Raw genomic sequence first — 14,994 nt, forward strand, 5'->3', positions numbered from 1 at the left:
CTAAGGAGAGCAGTTTTGTGGTCCAAGTTGCAATTTTTCTTGGCGCGCTTTGTCAACAATATCGGCATGTTGGAAATTAAGTTCTTATCACAATTGGAAAATCCCCTCAAGATATTATTTGAAAAGTAACATTTTTCTTGAAGTTTTTAGTCTAAACACTGGAGATTTACAAACATAGGGTGCAGCTTAAGCAGATTAAAGCAGTGTATTTTTTCATTTCCACCCAAAGCTCGATCTGAGTATCTTAAACGGTTAGACCCAAACAATGCAAATAGGAAATACTTTTTGAAGGCAATCAAGATCATGGTTTCAAGTGAGTTATGAACCGAGCAATTATACATGTTTGGCTCTATGTCAATGAGTTGGATATGCTCTGCAAGGCCACTGGTTGCTTAACAAAGACATACAATTATAATGCTGATCCAACAATTAACAGTTGACAGTCATTCACACACTATCTAGAAGGGATATTTTATTAAGATTTAAGACTAATTTATCAAACTCGATAAAATGAATACAAGAGGTCTTTTGAGATGATGTTAGCCAGTAGCTAACATGCAACCTAACCTCTACAGAAAGCACAATTATTTTTCATGTGTTGTTAGCCAGAAGCTAACAAGCAAACTTAATCCATATAAACCAGAAACTAATCGGACACTACTTGCTTGGTTCATGTGTTAGCCAGTACCTAACAAGCAACCAAAACCTAGAACAGAGACAACTACACACTTCCTTTTTATTGCTTCAGAACAATGTTGATTCGGGTTGGTCAACTGGGTGTTGGCCAACAATTATGATGAATTTTTTATGATACAACTTTCCTTTTGAAACATTCCCATTGCTCTTTCCTGATTTCCTTCGACTTTCCACTATCATTCTATATCTTAGCCTGCGATCACTGACTGCTGCAGAATTCCAAGAATCCCATAAACTCGTGATTTGCTATCATTTGGATGCTTGTCTTGATGCCGATTACACCTGAAAAACAACTCACAAACAAGAATTAGGACATGCACGGATGATGAAACTCGGTTTTCAAGTAACAGCAACATGCGAATTTTGGTTTGAAAAAGAATAATTGTTTTTACCCATTGTGATGGCGCTAGCAAAGATGACACCAGAGAGGATGAATACGATGATTGATTCTCTCTTCAGAATTGCAACTACTCTTCGTACAAGGAACTGTCCCCAGAAGCCAGCCAAGATTGACATGCTTGTGAGTTATATAGCTGCAAACGGAATTTACATCAAAAAAAGAAATTACCATTGCTTGCTAACCAAGAAATTAATGAGACAAAAAATGAAAGCCATACCGTATGGTATTGGAAACCTCTTGAGCAAGTAGAACTCCACGACCGATAAAGATGATGAGAATGTCATCACAAAAGTGGCAGTTGCACTGGCAACCTGTTCATGGAAACAGTAACATTCAATGACAATTTACATGCATTGTAGTTACATGGGAAAATTGCACTCAATGGGATTTAACCATGGTAAAATAATGTTTGAGACCTGAGGTATGACACCAATCTCAAGGAGGAGAGGTCCAAGAATGAAACCTCCACCAGATCCAAGTAAGCCCCCGACAGTGCCTCCCAAGATTCCACAGAGTGCACAAAATGCAATGTGAACCGGAGTCCAGGTGATCGAAGCCTCACAGATGGATTCTGTGTTCCCTGTGCTCATTCTCTTCCCGTGCTCTTTGCACAGCTTCACTGATTCATATCCAAACACTCCAAGTGCTATGGGAAACTGAAAAAAAATATTACAGAAGGGGTAAAACATGTAGAAAAAAGAAAAGAACAAAAGAGATAAAATAACTGTTAAAAAAGCAAGGGGTAAATGCTGTCCCCGTATTAGAATAGAGTTGAGAAACCAGTTGTGGCAATTATCAAGTAGGATATGTTCTACTACCTCTAAGCAGAAGAGGACCCAATACCATGTACCGCAAGCATTTACATAATTCTGCACTCAATTCAAAAAATTTGAAGTTATAAGCATTTGGCAATCATGCAATCAGAGGAGACGAGTACACCACACCAAGGCGTCCCGTGCCAATCATATGATTCATTGTGGGAGGATAAAATCCAGTTTTGACTCATGGACCAATACCAATCATCCAAGGAGAAAGTGTTGTGCAAGGTAAAAAGCCCACAAGAAATATACGGACGCAAGGGAACGTGCCTAGATAACTACCCCACTACGGAGGAGAAGTGGGAGAGGGCGACAGGTCATGGCACTTGTTCCCAAAGCATGCAGTCATATGATGGATGACCACTAAGGAAGTGCGAAAGGTGGTCTGGTCGTGGTGCTTGATCCTCAAGCATGCAATCCTATAAATAGGGAGAGGAGCAAAAAAACAAGGTAGGTGAGGAGAACTTGAGAAAATCCAGAGAATAGAAATCAATCGACTGACTTGAGTGTCGGAGTATCTTTTGCAAGTACTCGCTTGGGCAAGCTGCGAAGGAAGATTATTTTGGGATAGTTTAAAGAAGGATTCGGTGAACGTGAAGATTGCGGTCAACAAATCTGTGGAGGTATTTCTTCTCGTAGGAAATATCGCTCCAACAGTTGGTGCCGTCTGTGGAAACGAAACAAAATCAAGCTACAAACATGACTGGATCTGCACAAAAAGTTCTGAATTCCTTCGAAGACATAGGGACTCGATCGATACATGCGAGGTCTCAATCCCAAAGTAGTGAACCTAGTCTCGCCATGGAACAATTTAGAAGGCTAACGAGGGAATTGCATGAAACAAAAAAGATAGCAGAGGAGGCGTTGAAGAAGGCTAAAGCGAGAAACACAGTAGAAGATGTAACCGGCACCAAGAGACAACATGCAGAAAAAGAAGATAAGGAGGGCAGCTCTATTAGCGTGCCATCCAATAACCGTGTTGAAGTGACGAAAAATTAGGGCGAAGGGGATCACATGATAAAAGGGTCGAAAAAGGTAAAGGATATAGATTTGCGAGAACAAATTGAGAAGATTGTGAAGGGATACAAGCCATAGACCCCGGCGGAGCTTGCTTTAGAAACGGCCAAAGGGATTCGTAAATCGCCATTCACAGAGGACATCCTGAAATCTAAAAAACCTGCCAAGTTCATCCAACCAAAGTTTAGGCTATTTGAAGGCACAACTGATCCCGTCGAACACATTTACCACTTTCAACAGCAGATGGCGCTTGAAGGAGACGACGAGGCCCTCTTGTGCAAGTTGTTCCCCTCAAGTCTTTCGGGATCATTGTTAACTTGGTTCAGACAACTGAAACTAAGGTCTATCGAAAGTTTCACAGAGCTTTGCTAAGCATTCATATCTCAGTTTGTTTGTAATCGAAGGCCAAGAAAAGATGTTACAATCTTGTTCGGCACCAAACAAAATGTTGGCAAGAGCCTCAAAAGGTACATGACTAGGTTCACTGAGGAGATGTCCACCTTGGAAGAATGTGATTCCCACACTGTGTTTTTGGCATTCTGAAAAAGGGGTGTTACTTGGAACAAAGATGCGTAGGTCATTAATTGAAACACCATCACTAGACATGAGGGAGGTGATGGCCCGAGTTGATTGAATCATCAGATTAGAGGAAGAGGAACTTATCTAATCAAGCGGGCCACCGCGACTATTGTTGCATTTCTAGCGGTGCGCCTACCTTGAAACCCACGACTCAACCGAGGCAGGAAAGAAGATTCACACGTGATCCAAATGATGGGTTTAATGAAAGATCTAGACTTGATCGCCCAAACACCAAGCTGATAGTGAGCCTGGGCAAAATTTTCCACGAGAACAAAGGAAAATGAATCTTTCCTGCGCTAGCACGAATTCAAATGCTGCTAGAAAAGCAAGACAAGAACAAGATGTGTGCTCATCATAACGACTTTGGTCATGCCACCAATGATTATCGAAGCCTTCGGAAATAGAGCTTATAAACCCAGGCACGTTGAAACAGGTCAGTACGTGCCACGCTCATGGAACACAATTCATTTGAGAAAGTACCACATTTAACTTTTCGTGTTTATGTTTTCCGTATTTGAATTTTTGTTTCTAGCAATGTTGAAGGGTAGATCCCTTCTTGTCTTCCTTGCATATCAAAGGGTGTATCCCTGGATGTTTGTTGACATCTCCTTATTGTATGATAAATAAAGTTGCACTTCATTCGAATCTTAGACTAAAGTCTAAAGCTGAAGAGTAGAAACCAAGAGATGAAGATCGAATCAAGATTGAAAACATAAGATCGAGTGCGAAAAGAAAACCCAAGATCGGAAAGGCAGAGACCCAATTAAGATTGGAAATCTAAGATCGTGTGGGAGAAGAAAACCCAAGATCTGAATGGCTTTGAGATCAATAATGAAGGGGCAAATTTAATCAGATTTTCCTCCTCGAACACGTTGTGTGTGTGTGTGTAGAGGAAGATGAGGCATTACGTGCGCAAAAGTAAAAGCTCAAACAATGGGACATTGTTCTCCTATCGTAAAAGGGAATATCTTTGGTTTAAAAGAGAAATTTGTGGAGTATTCCCACAAGTGGGGTTTGAAATAAAAACTTACCTGTAAGCCAAGAGGCCACTCGAGAAATCACAGGCTTGGTGGAGAAATTGAGCAGAGAAAGTGAAGAAAAGCAGGATGGAGAAACCAAAGGTAATGACACACACACATACACACACACACACATATATATATATATAAATTTATATATATATATGCATGTGAGCATAAAGATATATACAAATATATGAAAAGTACATATAAAGATTCGCATGTCGGTACGCAGAGATAAGCACGTAGATGTTGCGCGTAGGTGTGCCTATATATGCCTATGTGCCTAGACATATATATTTATATATGTGTGTGTGTGTGTAGTTAGATAGATAGCAACTCTGGCAAGGATGTGATGTTTGAAAAAGTGTGCATATGTATGTGTGTGTGTGTGTGTGTGTATTTATATATAGAACAACAAGTTAGGGTCGGAATGCATATAAATAAATATATATATATAGAAAAGTAAGCCAGAAATTATTCGCAGGAGGGGCGAAATTTAAAAAAGAATAAAAGGCTCCAAAAGAATTTAGACAATCATTCAAGGTCTCAGTCCAAGGTTTGCAAGAAGGTTAGCAGATATTTCATTGAACTGAGTAAGCTCATTTTATTGAGAAGATTTGGACTATTCGAAATATTCAAAGGAGGATTTAGAGTACTCGAAATATTCAAATGAGGATTTGCGAAATATTCAAATGAGGATTTGTGCACTAACCGTATTATTTGAAGGAGGATATAAGTATCATTTCTTATAGTATCGTTCCATTACGTTAAGGTATAATGAGAAAGGTCCTAAAAGACGTTAGGCTTTAATCAGGCGGTGGCCTGGAGCCTAATGCCTAGTGCTTAAGCAGATTCTTGATTTATTATATTCATATAAATAAATGCCTATTTATAATAATAATAATAATAATAATATTAATATATAAAATATTGAAAATTCTCCTTAGTACTTTGGTAAATCTAATAGTATGAGATAAGAATTCAAGTGATTACGAGTTCATAATGCTTTACAAAATATTTTTTGAATCTATGAATTTATTTTATATTGTATATGTGTTACTTGAAACTCATATAAAACAAAAGGATATGGTGATTATATTTATATGATAGTGTGTACCATCAAAAATAAAAAAGAAATATAATTACAAAATTCAATAATATAATCTTTCTTTATTTCTTTCTATTTTGTCGATTAGTATATCATTTTCTTTCAATTTGAGTGCAATCAGTTCTCCTAGTTATGACGAAATGAATGGCAGTAACTACTGCCACATGTAAGCACTCAAACGGTGTCGTGTAATTAAGTTATAATAAAATAGGGTTTTAATTGTTTAAAAATAATAATAAATAAAAAGATTTTAACTTTTTCATCTTTTTCTTTCCGATGGTGGGTATGCAAACTCTGCAATATGCTACTGCACCAAGCTTTGCAACTGCAACCATGGCTGTCTTATTAAAGCCGATATTCGCATCAGACCAGATGTTTAAAAAAAAAAACAAGCAATTAGCTGCTGTGCAGCAATAGAACCAGATCACCGGAGAACAGGGAGGGATGAAGCCTGAACCAGCCAAGTTTTCCAGCGAGGGGAGGGGCTGAACCAGCGTTCCAGTAGTGTTTTCCGACGAGGGGAGTGGCGGCCGCCACTCCTCGCCCTCACTTGGCTTCGCCACTATATATATATATATATATATATATATATATATATATATATATATAGAAAAGCAAGTTAGTGTCGGTGTCATTGTCAATATATATGTACACATGTATCTGTATAAAAGCAGATGGGTGTGTAGACTAGGCGTGTTCGGCGAGGGGGATGCGCTTTTAGGCTTCTGTGCTGCAGCTATTGCCTTCATCAGTTCAACAAGATGGGATAGTGGTTTATATAATAGGTACATGTTTGTATAGCCAGTCAGACAACCTACTCAGTCAAATTTTGTCAGTCAATGTTCGTAAGATGTCAGTCCATAATGTATCAGTCCTCGTTCGTAAATCCTCGTTCGTAAATCATGTCAGTCCACTTTCGTAATGTGTTAGTCCTCGTTCGTCGTTCGTAAATCCTCGTTTGTAAATCATGTCAGTCCACTTTCATAATGTGTCAGTCCTCGTTCGTAAACCCTCGTTTGTAAATAACCTCGTAAATCATGTCAGTCCACTTTTGTAATGTGTCAATCCTAGTTCGAAAATCATAGTGGGAAGATGTCAGCCCTCATTCGTAAATTTTGTAGAGATGTCTATTGACGCTCGTAAATTATGCAAAGATATGACAAGGCGAAAAAGCTAGTTGAGCATCTGTAAGTCAAGTGAACGAAATGAAGGCTTCGATAAATTTGCATTTACTCTTAGAAAAAGCAAATTCCACAAATTTGGCCTTGGTAAAAAGTGCTTCAAGTTTAGCTTGGCTTAAAGATTGTACTTCAAGGCCCTATGAGATCGAAAAACTCAGTTTTTCCCTATTTCACATGCGTAAAAAGGGAAAAAAGGGGGCACTGTGGGAGGATAAAATCTGGTTTCGACTCATGGGCCAATACCAATCATCCAAGGAGAAAGTGTTGTGCAAGGTAAAAAGCCCACAAGAAATATACGGACGCAAGGGACGTGCCTAGATAACTACCCCACTACGGAGGAGAAGTGGAAGAGGGCAACAGGTCGTGACACTTGTTCCTAAAGCATGCAGTCATATGACAGATGACCACTAAGGAAATGCGAAAGGAGGTCTGGTCGTGGTGCTTGATCCTTAAGCATGCAATCCTATAAATAGGGAGAGGAGTCAAAGAACAAGGTAGGTGAGGAGAACCTGAGAAAACTCAGAGAATAGAAACCAATCGACTAACTTGAGCGTCAGAGTATCTTTTGCAGGTACCCACCCAGGCAAGCTACGGAGGAAGATTATTTTGGGATACTTCAAAGAAGGATTCGGCGAACGTGAGGATTGCGGTCAACAAATCTGTGAAGATATTTCTTCTCGTAGGAATTCTCACTCCAACATTCATGCATAAGGTTCTTTACACATGACGTTATATATTGGAATAGGTACAACATGGTGGCATGTGCCCGTACTGCCATCTAAGTCCTTCTCCAATCAGGGAGAGGAGGATTACTTGCCTTGAGGATTTGAAGAAGAAGGAAAATAACCCATACAGCTACCAGCACCAACACCTTTTTCCATCTAAGATTGAACATTAGTATTTGCTGAAACATACAGAAAAAAAGAGTTCAGTCTTTTTTCAGTACTTGAGATAAGAACATCAGTATTTTGCTCACCATCATTGATTTCTCTTCTCTTGGAAGTAATGACTCATACTCTTCATTAATTAGATCTGCACCTTGCAAAAAAAAAAAAAAAAAAAAAAAGAAACACAGGAGATTTCCATATCAGAAACAGAAAAAATAAATAAATATGTACACGCGCACACACTTACAGTCACACAGATGTATGTGTCTTACGTTTGCTCTGAGAGCTCACTGTAGCTTCTTGCTCCCTTGCATACTCTTTCTGCAAAAGTTTCAGAAATGAATGCACAATGAAATCACTCACTTTCAATAATGATCTTCAAATACTTTAGATTTAGGGCCCATCTTTTAGCCTATCTATATGTTAAATATTCAATTTGGAGAGCAGATGGTAAAAATTGGTACCGTTAAATTACCAGCAGTCTAAATTGTAAAAGCACTCCGACCTTTAAAATAGTCTCTTCCTTCCATATCTGAGCCCCTTTAAAACAAGGCCTTGATGAAGTCCCTGATACGATTAGAAAGAAGAAAAGAAGAGAAAAAGGATGGGATTTTTTTTTCTTTTTTTTGTTAACAAACGATATTATCTACATTAAGAGGAAGGGAGATAGGCTTAATCTTACATTGAGTTAGCAATAATGTGGTTCAAACTCGCATTTGGCGTTAATCGAATTTAAGACATTTCACTTACAAATGAAGAGATTCCCACTAGACGTAGTACTAAGAGGCAAAAAGATGAGAAATTTAATAAATTAAAATAAAATATGAAATTGGGTTGTGTGAGAATAAGTAAATTAAGAGTAATGCTATATTTACTACCTAATTTTACCATCATTTGTACCATTTCTCTAACAGAGATAGTACTCACTAATGCATGTAAGTTTCATCTCTATTACAAATGATGGTATAACTAAATGATAAGAGTAATATTTTAGTAAATTAATGTACGGACCCAGGAAGAGAATAATGATGAGGACAGTGATGAGCCAGTACGGGAAGACAACACTGAGAGAAACACCGAAGGTAATGCCAAGCATGAGCATGGGCTGAAAGAGAAGGGCCAATTCATAGTCTATAATTGGCACTTCATTTGTTGGATGAGGCACTCTCAGATTGTACCACACTGATGATGCTGATGCCCCCATTATCATACCTGCATCATCCAATCCAATCTAAACCATATTTTTTTAATTAAATAAATATATTACAAGAATTAAGTAATATATTATACCACAGACAAGTAGAATAGTTAGGTGAAATTAGTTAGGAGAAAAATTTCAGAATTTGGGAGAAACACAAATGGGAGACAGAAATGCATCAATCATTTAACAACTCTTTTTGATATCAGTGCATGTGACTGTTTTAAATAAAAATTACATCATAAACTTAATTTAGTATTGCCTTTCACACTTGTATTTTCTTGAATCTCATTCCTTTATTTTAATTCTTAGATTCTTGTTTTATTCATTCAACTAAAAGGTATAAAATCTGCGAAAATCGTTTTTCATTGAGTTGGGATACTATGTTAAATATAACGGGTTGAATTTCTGTTATATGTTTTAAATAAAAATTTTGACATCATAAACTCAATGGAAAGCAGAAGAAAAAGGTGGTTTTTGAAACTCAAAATATGCAAAAAAAAAAAAAAAAGGGGGGGGGGGGGAGAAAAGAAGAAGATTGGGTAGAGAGAGAAGTGAAATTACATTTAGAGAGAGCAGCAGCAGTAGACTTGGTATCAAATCCAACAATCAAAGTAAGCATAGGAACAAATATTCCCCCCCCTCCTACTCCTCCCACAGTCCCACATGCTGACCCCAGAAATCCAATCACTAGCACAAGCCTCAAACTGAACTTCAATTCCTGCACTCAAAGAACAAAAACCTTTATCCATTGAGCAACACTTCACCTTTTCCATACATACAAAGACGTCTGGATGTGTGCGCGCTTCATGTGCAAAGAGCATGGGGCACGCACACATTCAAAGACATTTGGATGTGCACGCTCCGTGTGCTAAGAGCATGGGGCACGTGCACATACAGAAACACAAAAAGCTGAGAGATAGGGAGAGAGAGTTACATGCCATGTTTTATTGGTGGTGGAGAGGTGGGAGAGATTGGAACTGAGATAACTGGAAAGGCAGATTTGGGGAGAGTAGTAATCATATTGGTGAGTGAAAAACACAGAGAGAATAGCGAGAGAGAAACTCGAAAGGAGATAGAGCACTAGGGTTTTTGTGGCCATCGAACTCGTTGGTTTTTTTCTTCGAGTGTTTATAGTACAAACACCAAAATATTTACTAGGATATAACTGCAAAATTCAGTTTTTTTCAATTGCTTTGGCACACCCAGATATGTTATTTTCTCTGCTCGTACTAAATAGTGAGAGAACCAACCAAGGTAATATATAAATACGAGAGAGAGAGAGAGAGAGAGAATTGTCGTTTAATAGGAGCCACATGAGTGACACATCTAGTCACATTAATTATTTTTCTTGAATTAGGGTTGTTACCAATTTGAGATACGATAGGAGATATTATCTGAATCTTTTTCTTGTGTTTCTAATAGATATTGTATTTTTTTATACGACACGAAAATAATACGAAAATAATGGATTTTGGATCAACACGATAATTAATCGAGTCATTATCGGGTGACCCGTTAAGAACAGATTCTTAACGGGCATACACGCGGGTAACATGTGGGTAATCCATTTCGACACGCGGCAACACATGGGTAATCCATTTTGACCCGTTTGTAAACACGAAAATTCCTGAAACAAACGAGACAAGAACAAGCATACAAAATAATATTTTGTATTAATGATTTAGGGGTTACAATCTCTTCTACAAATTTAGCCTCTGATTCGATCTCCGTAAGGTGTTGATTTATGGATGTGTGATTGATCCAAGGGCCGTCGAGGCTTGATCTTGGATGAATGGTTGAAAGTTTTCTTCAAGGGCCGTTGGGGCTTAATCTTGAAGGTTGAAGGAAGTTTCTTCAAGGGCCTTTGGGCTTGATCTTGAAGGTTGATGGATGAACGGATCTTCAAGGCTTTTGGGTTTGATCTTGAAGAACTGTTGATGAACGGATCTTCAAGGGCCTTTGGGGCTTGATCTTGATGAACAATTGATGAATGGATCTTCAAGGGGCTTTTGGGCTTTATCTTGAAGAATGGTTGGATGTGTGGATTTGTTGATGTTGTTGATCCAAAGGGCCGTTGGGGCTTGATCTTAGGATGAACGAATGATGAACGATGAACGCTTTCTTCAAGGGCCGTCGGGGCTTGATCTTGAATTAGTGGAAGTTCCTCCAAAGGGCCGTTGGGGCTTGATCTTGAAGGTTGGGTTGACGAAGAACGAAGAGAGATTTCTTGATCCTTCGGGATTTGCTTGGGAGCTTTGGAGTTTCAAAGCTTCAAGATTTTGGTGTGAGGTGAATTGGTTATGAATTGGTATCCAAATGAATGCATTGGCTTCCTATTTGTAGAATTTTCCAAGGCCTAATTTTAAATATAATATGCAGATGAAATAAATCGTTTCTGCCAGGTGTTGACATGTGTCTTATTTGATGAGTTTTCTAATTTATTTTGATTTTTCTTTTAGTCACACGCTACGTGTAAAATTTATGTGACACGTGAACGTTGAAATTGTAACTATTGGTCAACATTTATTTCACCGAAATTTTGATGTCTACAAATGCCCCCACTTCAAGGCGCGTCATATACATGTGCTTGTCACGTGTAGGAGATGCGTTTTGAAGTCCCTTAGTGTAGATGTCGATCCAAGGGCCATCGAGGCTTGATCTTGAATTGGGCTAGAGATTTCTTCAAGGGCCATTGAGGCTTGATCTTGAATTGGGGTTGAGATTTCTTCAAGGGTCGTTGAGGCTTGATCTTGAACTTTGTTTGAAATTTCTTCAAGGGTCGTCGAGGCTTGATCTTGAAGGTTGAAATTGGACCACAAGGAGCTTCATTTGGTAGATGATCTTTGGCTTTGGTAGTGGATGAATTGGCACATATTTGTTTTTGCGCTTGTTGACTTTCCACAGCTTTGATCTTGAACTGAGTTGGAGGATTTTCTGGATTCCTCCAATTGTTGACTTTCCACAGCTTATTCTTGAACTGGATATGATTCAATGGTGGTGGACGCTTGATCTTGAATCGGACTTGTGATTTCCTCAAAGGCCGTCGAGGCTTGATCTTGAATTTGGCTGGAAGTTTTTTCAAGGGCTGTTGAGGCTTGATTCTTGAAGGTTGACTCGAACACATGGTAAGTAGGCACGAGGTGAAGGTGACGACTTATTGCTTTGTTCAATCTTTCTAATTCACCACTGAGCAGTTTGGTCAATGGTATGATCTTCAAGATTGATGGACTCTTCTTCCAGTTGGTGACTTGATCTTTAAGGATTTGATTCAAGGGTGGTGAATCGGCACTTGCAGCCCACAATGCCTAGCGAGTCAACCCAAGAATTTGAGGGTCAAAACGAGTCCTCCACCCAGAGTGATTGCAACCCTGATGATATGAGATACTTTTGGTTTTGAAAAAGTAGCAGATGAATCGGCACGTGCTTTGTTGTGCTTGTCTCCACATACTTTAATGTATCATTTTCCCTTGCCTTATTTGTTCTTCTGGTAAATGTGGTATCTTCTCTGGAAGCATAAGATGTTGAGACAATGGGTACTTCGAGAGCAGTGCTAGGTAAGCAATCAGGGAAGGGTTCTAGGCAGTCGGTTCTAGATCGGAAGATTGATACCAAGTGCTGACTGATTGCTTTCTTTCTCCTTGTCCCGCACGTAAGAACAATGACAAAGAAAAGGACAGGGAGAAAGCATGATATGAAATACTCTTACTTTCGAAGAAGTGGTGGCGATTTGACAGCGTTGCACAACAAGGCTTTGCTCTTCGGCGATGGGGCCATCAATATGTTGTTGAAGCTTCTTGAGCTCTTAGATTCAACTCAGACTCCTGCTGGGTTGGTCGATTGTGCAGGGAAGATGAGACTTGATTTTGAAGGAAATCAGCACGTTGTCTCCACATGCTTCAAGGTATCATTTTCACTTGCCTTATCTGTTCTCCAAGAAAATATGGCATCTTCTCGAGTTCCTCAACTCAGACTCCTTCTGCTGAGTTGACTGTGCAGGCTGCATTCTTCTCTGCTTGTTTCTTCTGCACGTTGTCTCCACATGCTGTAAGGTATCATTTTCACTTGCCTTATCTGTTCTCCAGGCAGATGTGGCAGCTTCTTTGGAAGTACAGTAGCAGTGGAAGATGAGTACTCGAGAGCAATACCATGTAAGCAACCAGGCAAAGGTTCCAGGTAGTTGATTCCTTACCCGAGTTTAAGTGAAGGTTCCGACATATTGCTTTCTTTATCCTTGTCTTTGCAGGTAAGAACAAGGACAAAAGAAAGGATAGGGAGAAAGCATGATATGAGATACTCTTGCTTTCTACCCTGGTGATATGAGATACTTTTGCTTTGGTGTCATTTGTTTGCAGAGGTACCCCAAGGAATAAGGAACACTAAGTGACTCGAGAGGTGTCGTTGGGAAAACATTCTCGAAGATGAAGAAATGTTCTGTATGTCTCCCTTGCAATGGAGGGTGAAGGTTGACATTTATATGGATTAATAACCAGTACTGTTCTTTCACTCTTGTCGGCAACCGTTGGATGATTGAATAGTAAACTTCACGTGCTTTCTACTTCACCAAAAATCTTTGACAAATTGCCCGTGATTTGCGTAAAGCTGAGTGTGAATGCGATAGATGCTGACACGTCTGGAAAAGCAGATGCCTCTTCGAGATCTGAAATCGGCGCTTAGACAAATTGCTCGTGATTTGCGCAAAGCTGAATGTGCATATGACTGATGTTGACATGTTTGGAAAAGCACATGCCTCTCCGATTTCTGAGCTTGCCTCTTTGAGTTCTGAGCTCCGTAAAGTGCAGAGGTTGCATGTGACAAGTGCGGACAAATCTGAAAAAGAGGATGACCCGTGGTTTCTGAGCAAGCCCAGCTTTTGAGAAAGCTAGCACCTCTTCGATTTTTGAATTGGCCTCCTCGAATTCTGAGCTTGCCTCTTAGATCTCTGAAATCCCTTCGAGTGTTAATTTTTATAGAGGCACGTAGTACGTTTCGAAGCACACTTGAATTTCTGCCTGTAGAAACTCCCTTCTTGCACTTGATTTGTCCGACCTCTTCTTTCTTCAACACCTTTGAAAATGTTTGGCCCCTCCGACCGTCATTTTGACTTGAACCTTGGTGAAGAGGCAGCCATGCTTTCTCAAGACAACATATGGCGCCCATCTTTCATATCCCCTACTAGTCCTCTTACCGTTGGGGATTCGGTGATGAAGAATGATATGATCGCTGCAGTGGTGGCCAGGAACCTTGTCACTCCCAAAGATAATAGACTACTTTCCAAATGGTCTGATGAGTTGGCTGTTAAGGATTCTCTGGCTCTCAGTGTGCAGTGTGCAGGTTCTGTGTCTAATATGGCCCAACATCTATTTGCTCGAACCTGTCAAGTTGAATCATTGGTGGCTGAAGTGGTGAGTCTCAAATAGGAGATTAGAGGGCTTAAGCATGAGAATAAATAGTTGCACAAGCTCGCACATAACTATGCTACAAACATGAAGAGGAAGATTGACCAGATGCAGGAATCTGATGGTCAGATTTTACTTGATCATCAGAGGTTTGTGGGTTTGTTCCAACAACATTTGCCTTCGTCTTCTGGGGCTGTACAGCATAATGAAGCTCCAAATGATCAACCTTGGGTGCCTCCTCCTTCTGGGGTTCTGCCTAGTACTGAGGCTTTGAATAATCACCCTCTGGTGCCTCTTCGATCTGGGGCTCTGCCGACTGTTGAGACTTCTCCTGAGCAACCTTTGTGAAGGCTCCCTCTTGTTTGTTTGTTTATTTGTTTTTGTTTTTGTTTTTAACTTATGTAAAACGTACATTTATGTAAATTTTTAGAGAAATCAATAAATGAGCCTTATTTCATTCTCTCTGTGTGTGTGTGTGTGTATATATATATATATCTTAGTGCCAAAAGCATAAAGAAATTATTATTATTATTATTATTATTATTATTATATTATTTTTTTCATGGTTTTCAAAACACTATCCTAAAAAGATATATATATATATATTTTTTGCACATGGTGCCAGATGCACCAACCATTTTTTTTACATTTTCTTTTCTTTTCCTTTTTTGCACATGGTGCCAAATGCA

General features: G+C 39.2%; 1 pseudogene; it reads right to left on the reverse strand.

Annotated features, from left to right (window-relative positions):
* Nucleotides 1-895: 895 nt before the first annotated feature.
* LOC126598601 (sulfite exporter TauE/SafE family protein 4-like) lies at nucleotides 896-10,121 on the reverse strand (annotated as a pseudogene).
* Nucleotides 10,122-14,994: the final 4,873 nt, after the last annotated feature.

The sequence above is a fragment of the Malus sylvestris genome, chromosome 14 (genome assembly GCF_916048215.2).
Source record: "Malus sylvestris chromosome 14, drMalSylv7.2, whole genome shotgun sequence".
NCBI lineage: Eukaryota > Viridiplantae > Streptophyta > Magnoliopsida > Rosales > Rosaceae > Malus > Malus sylvestris.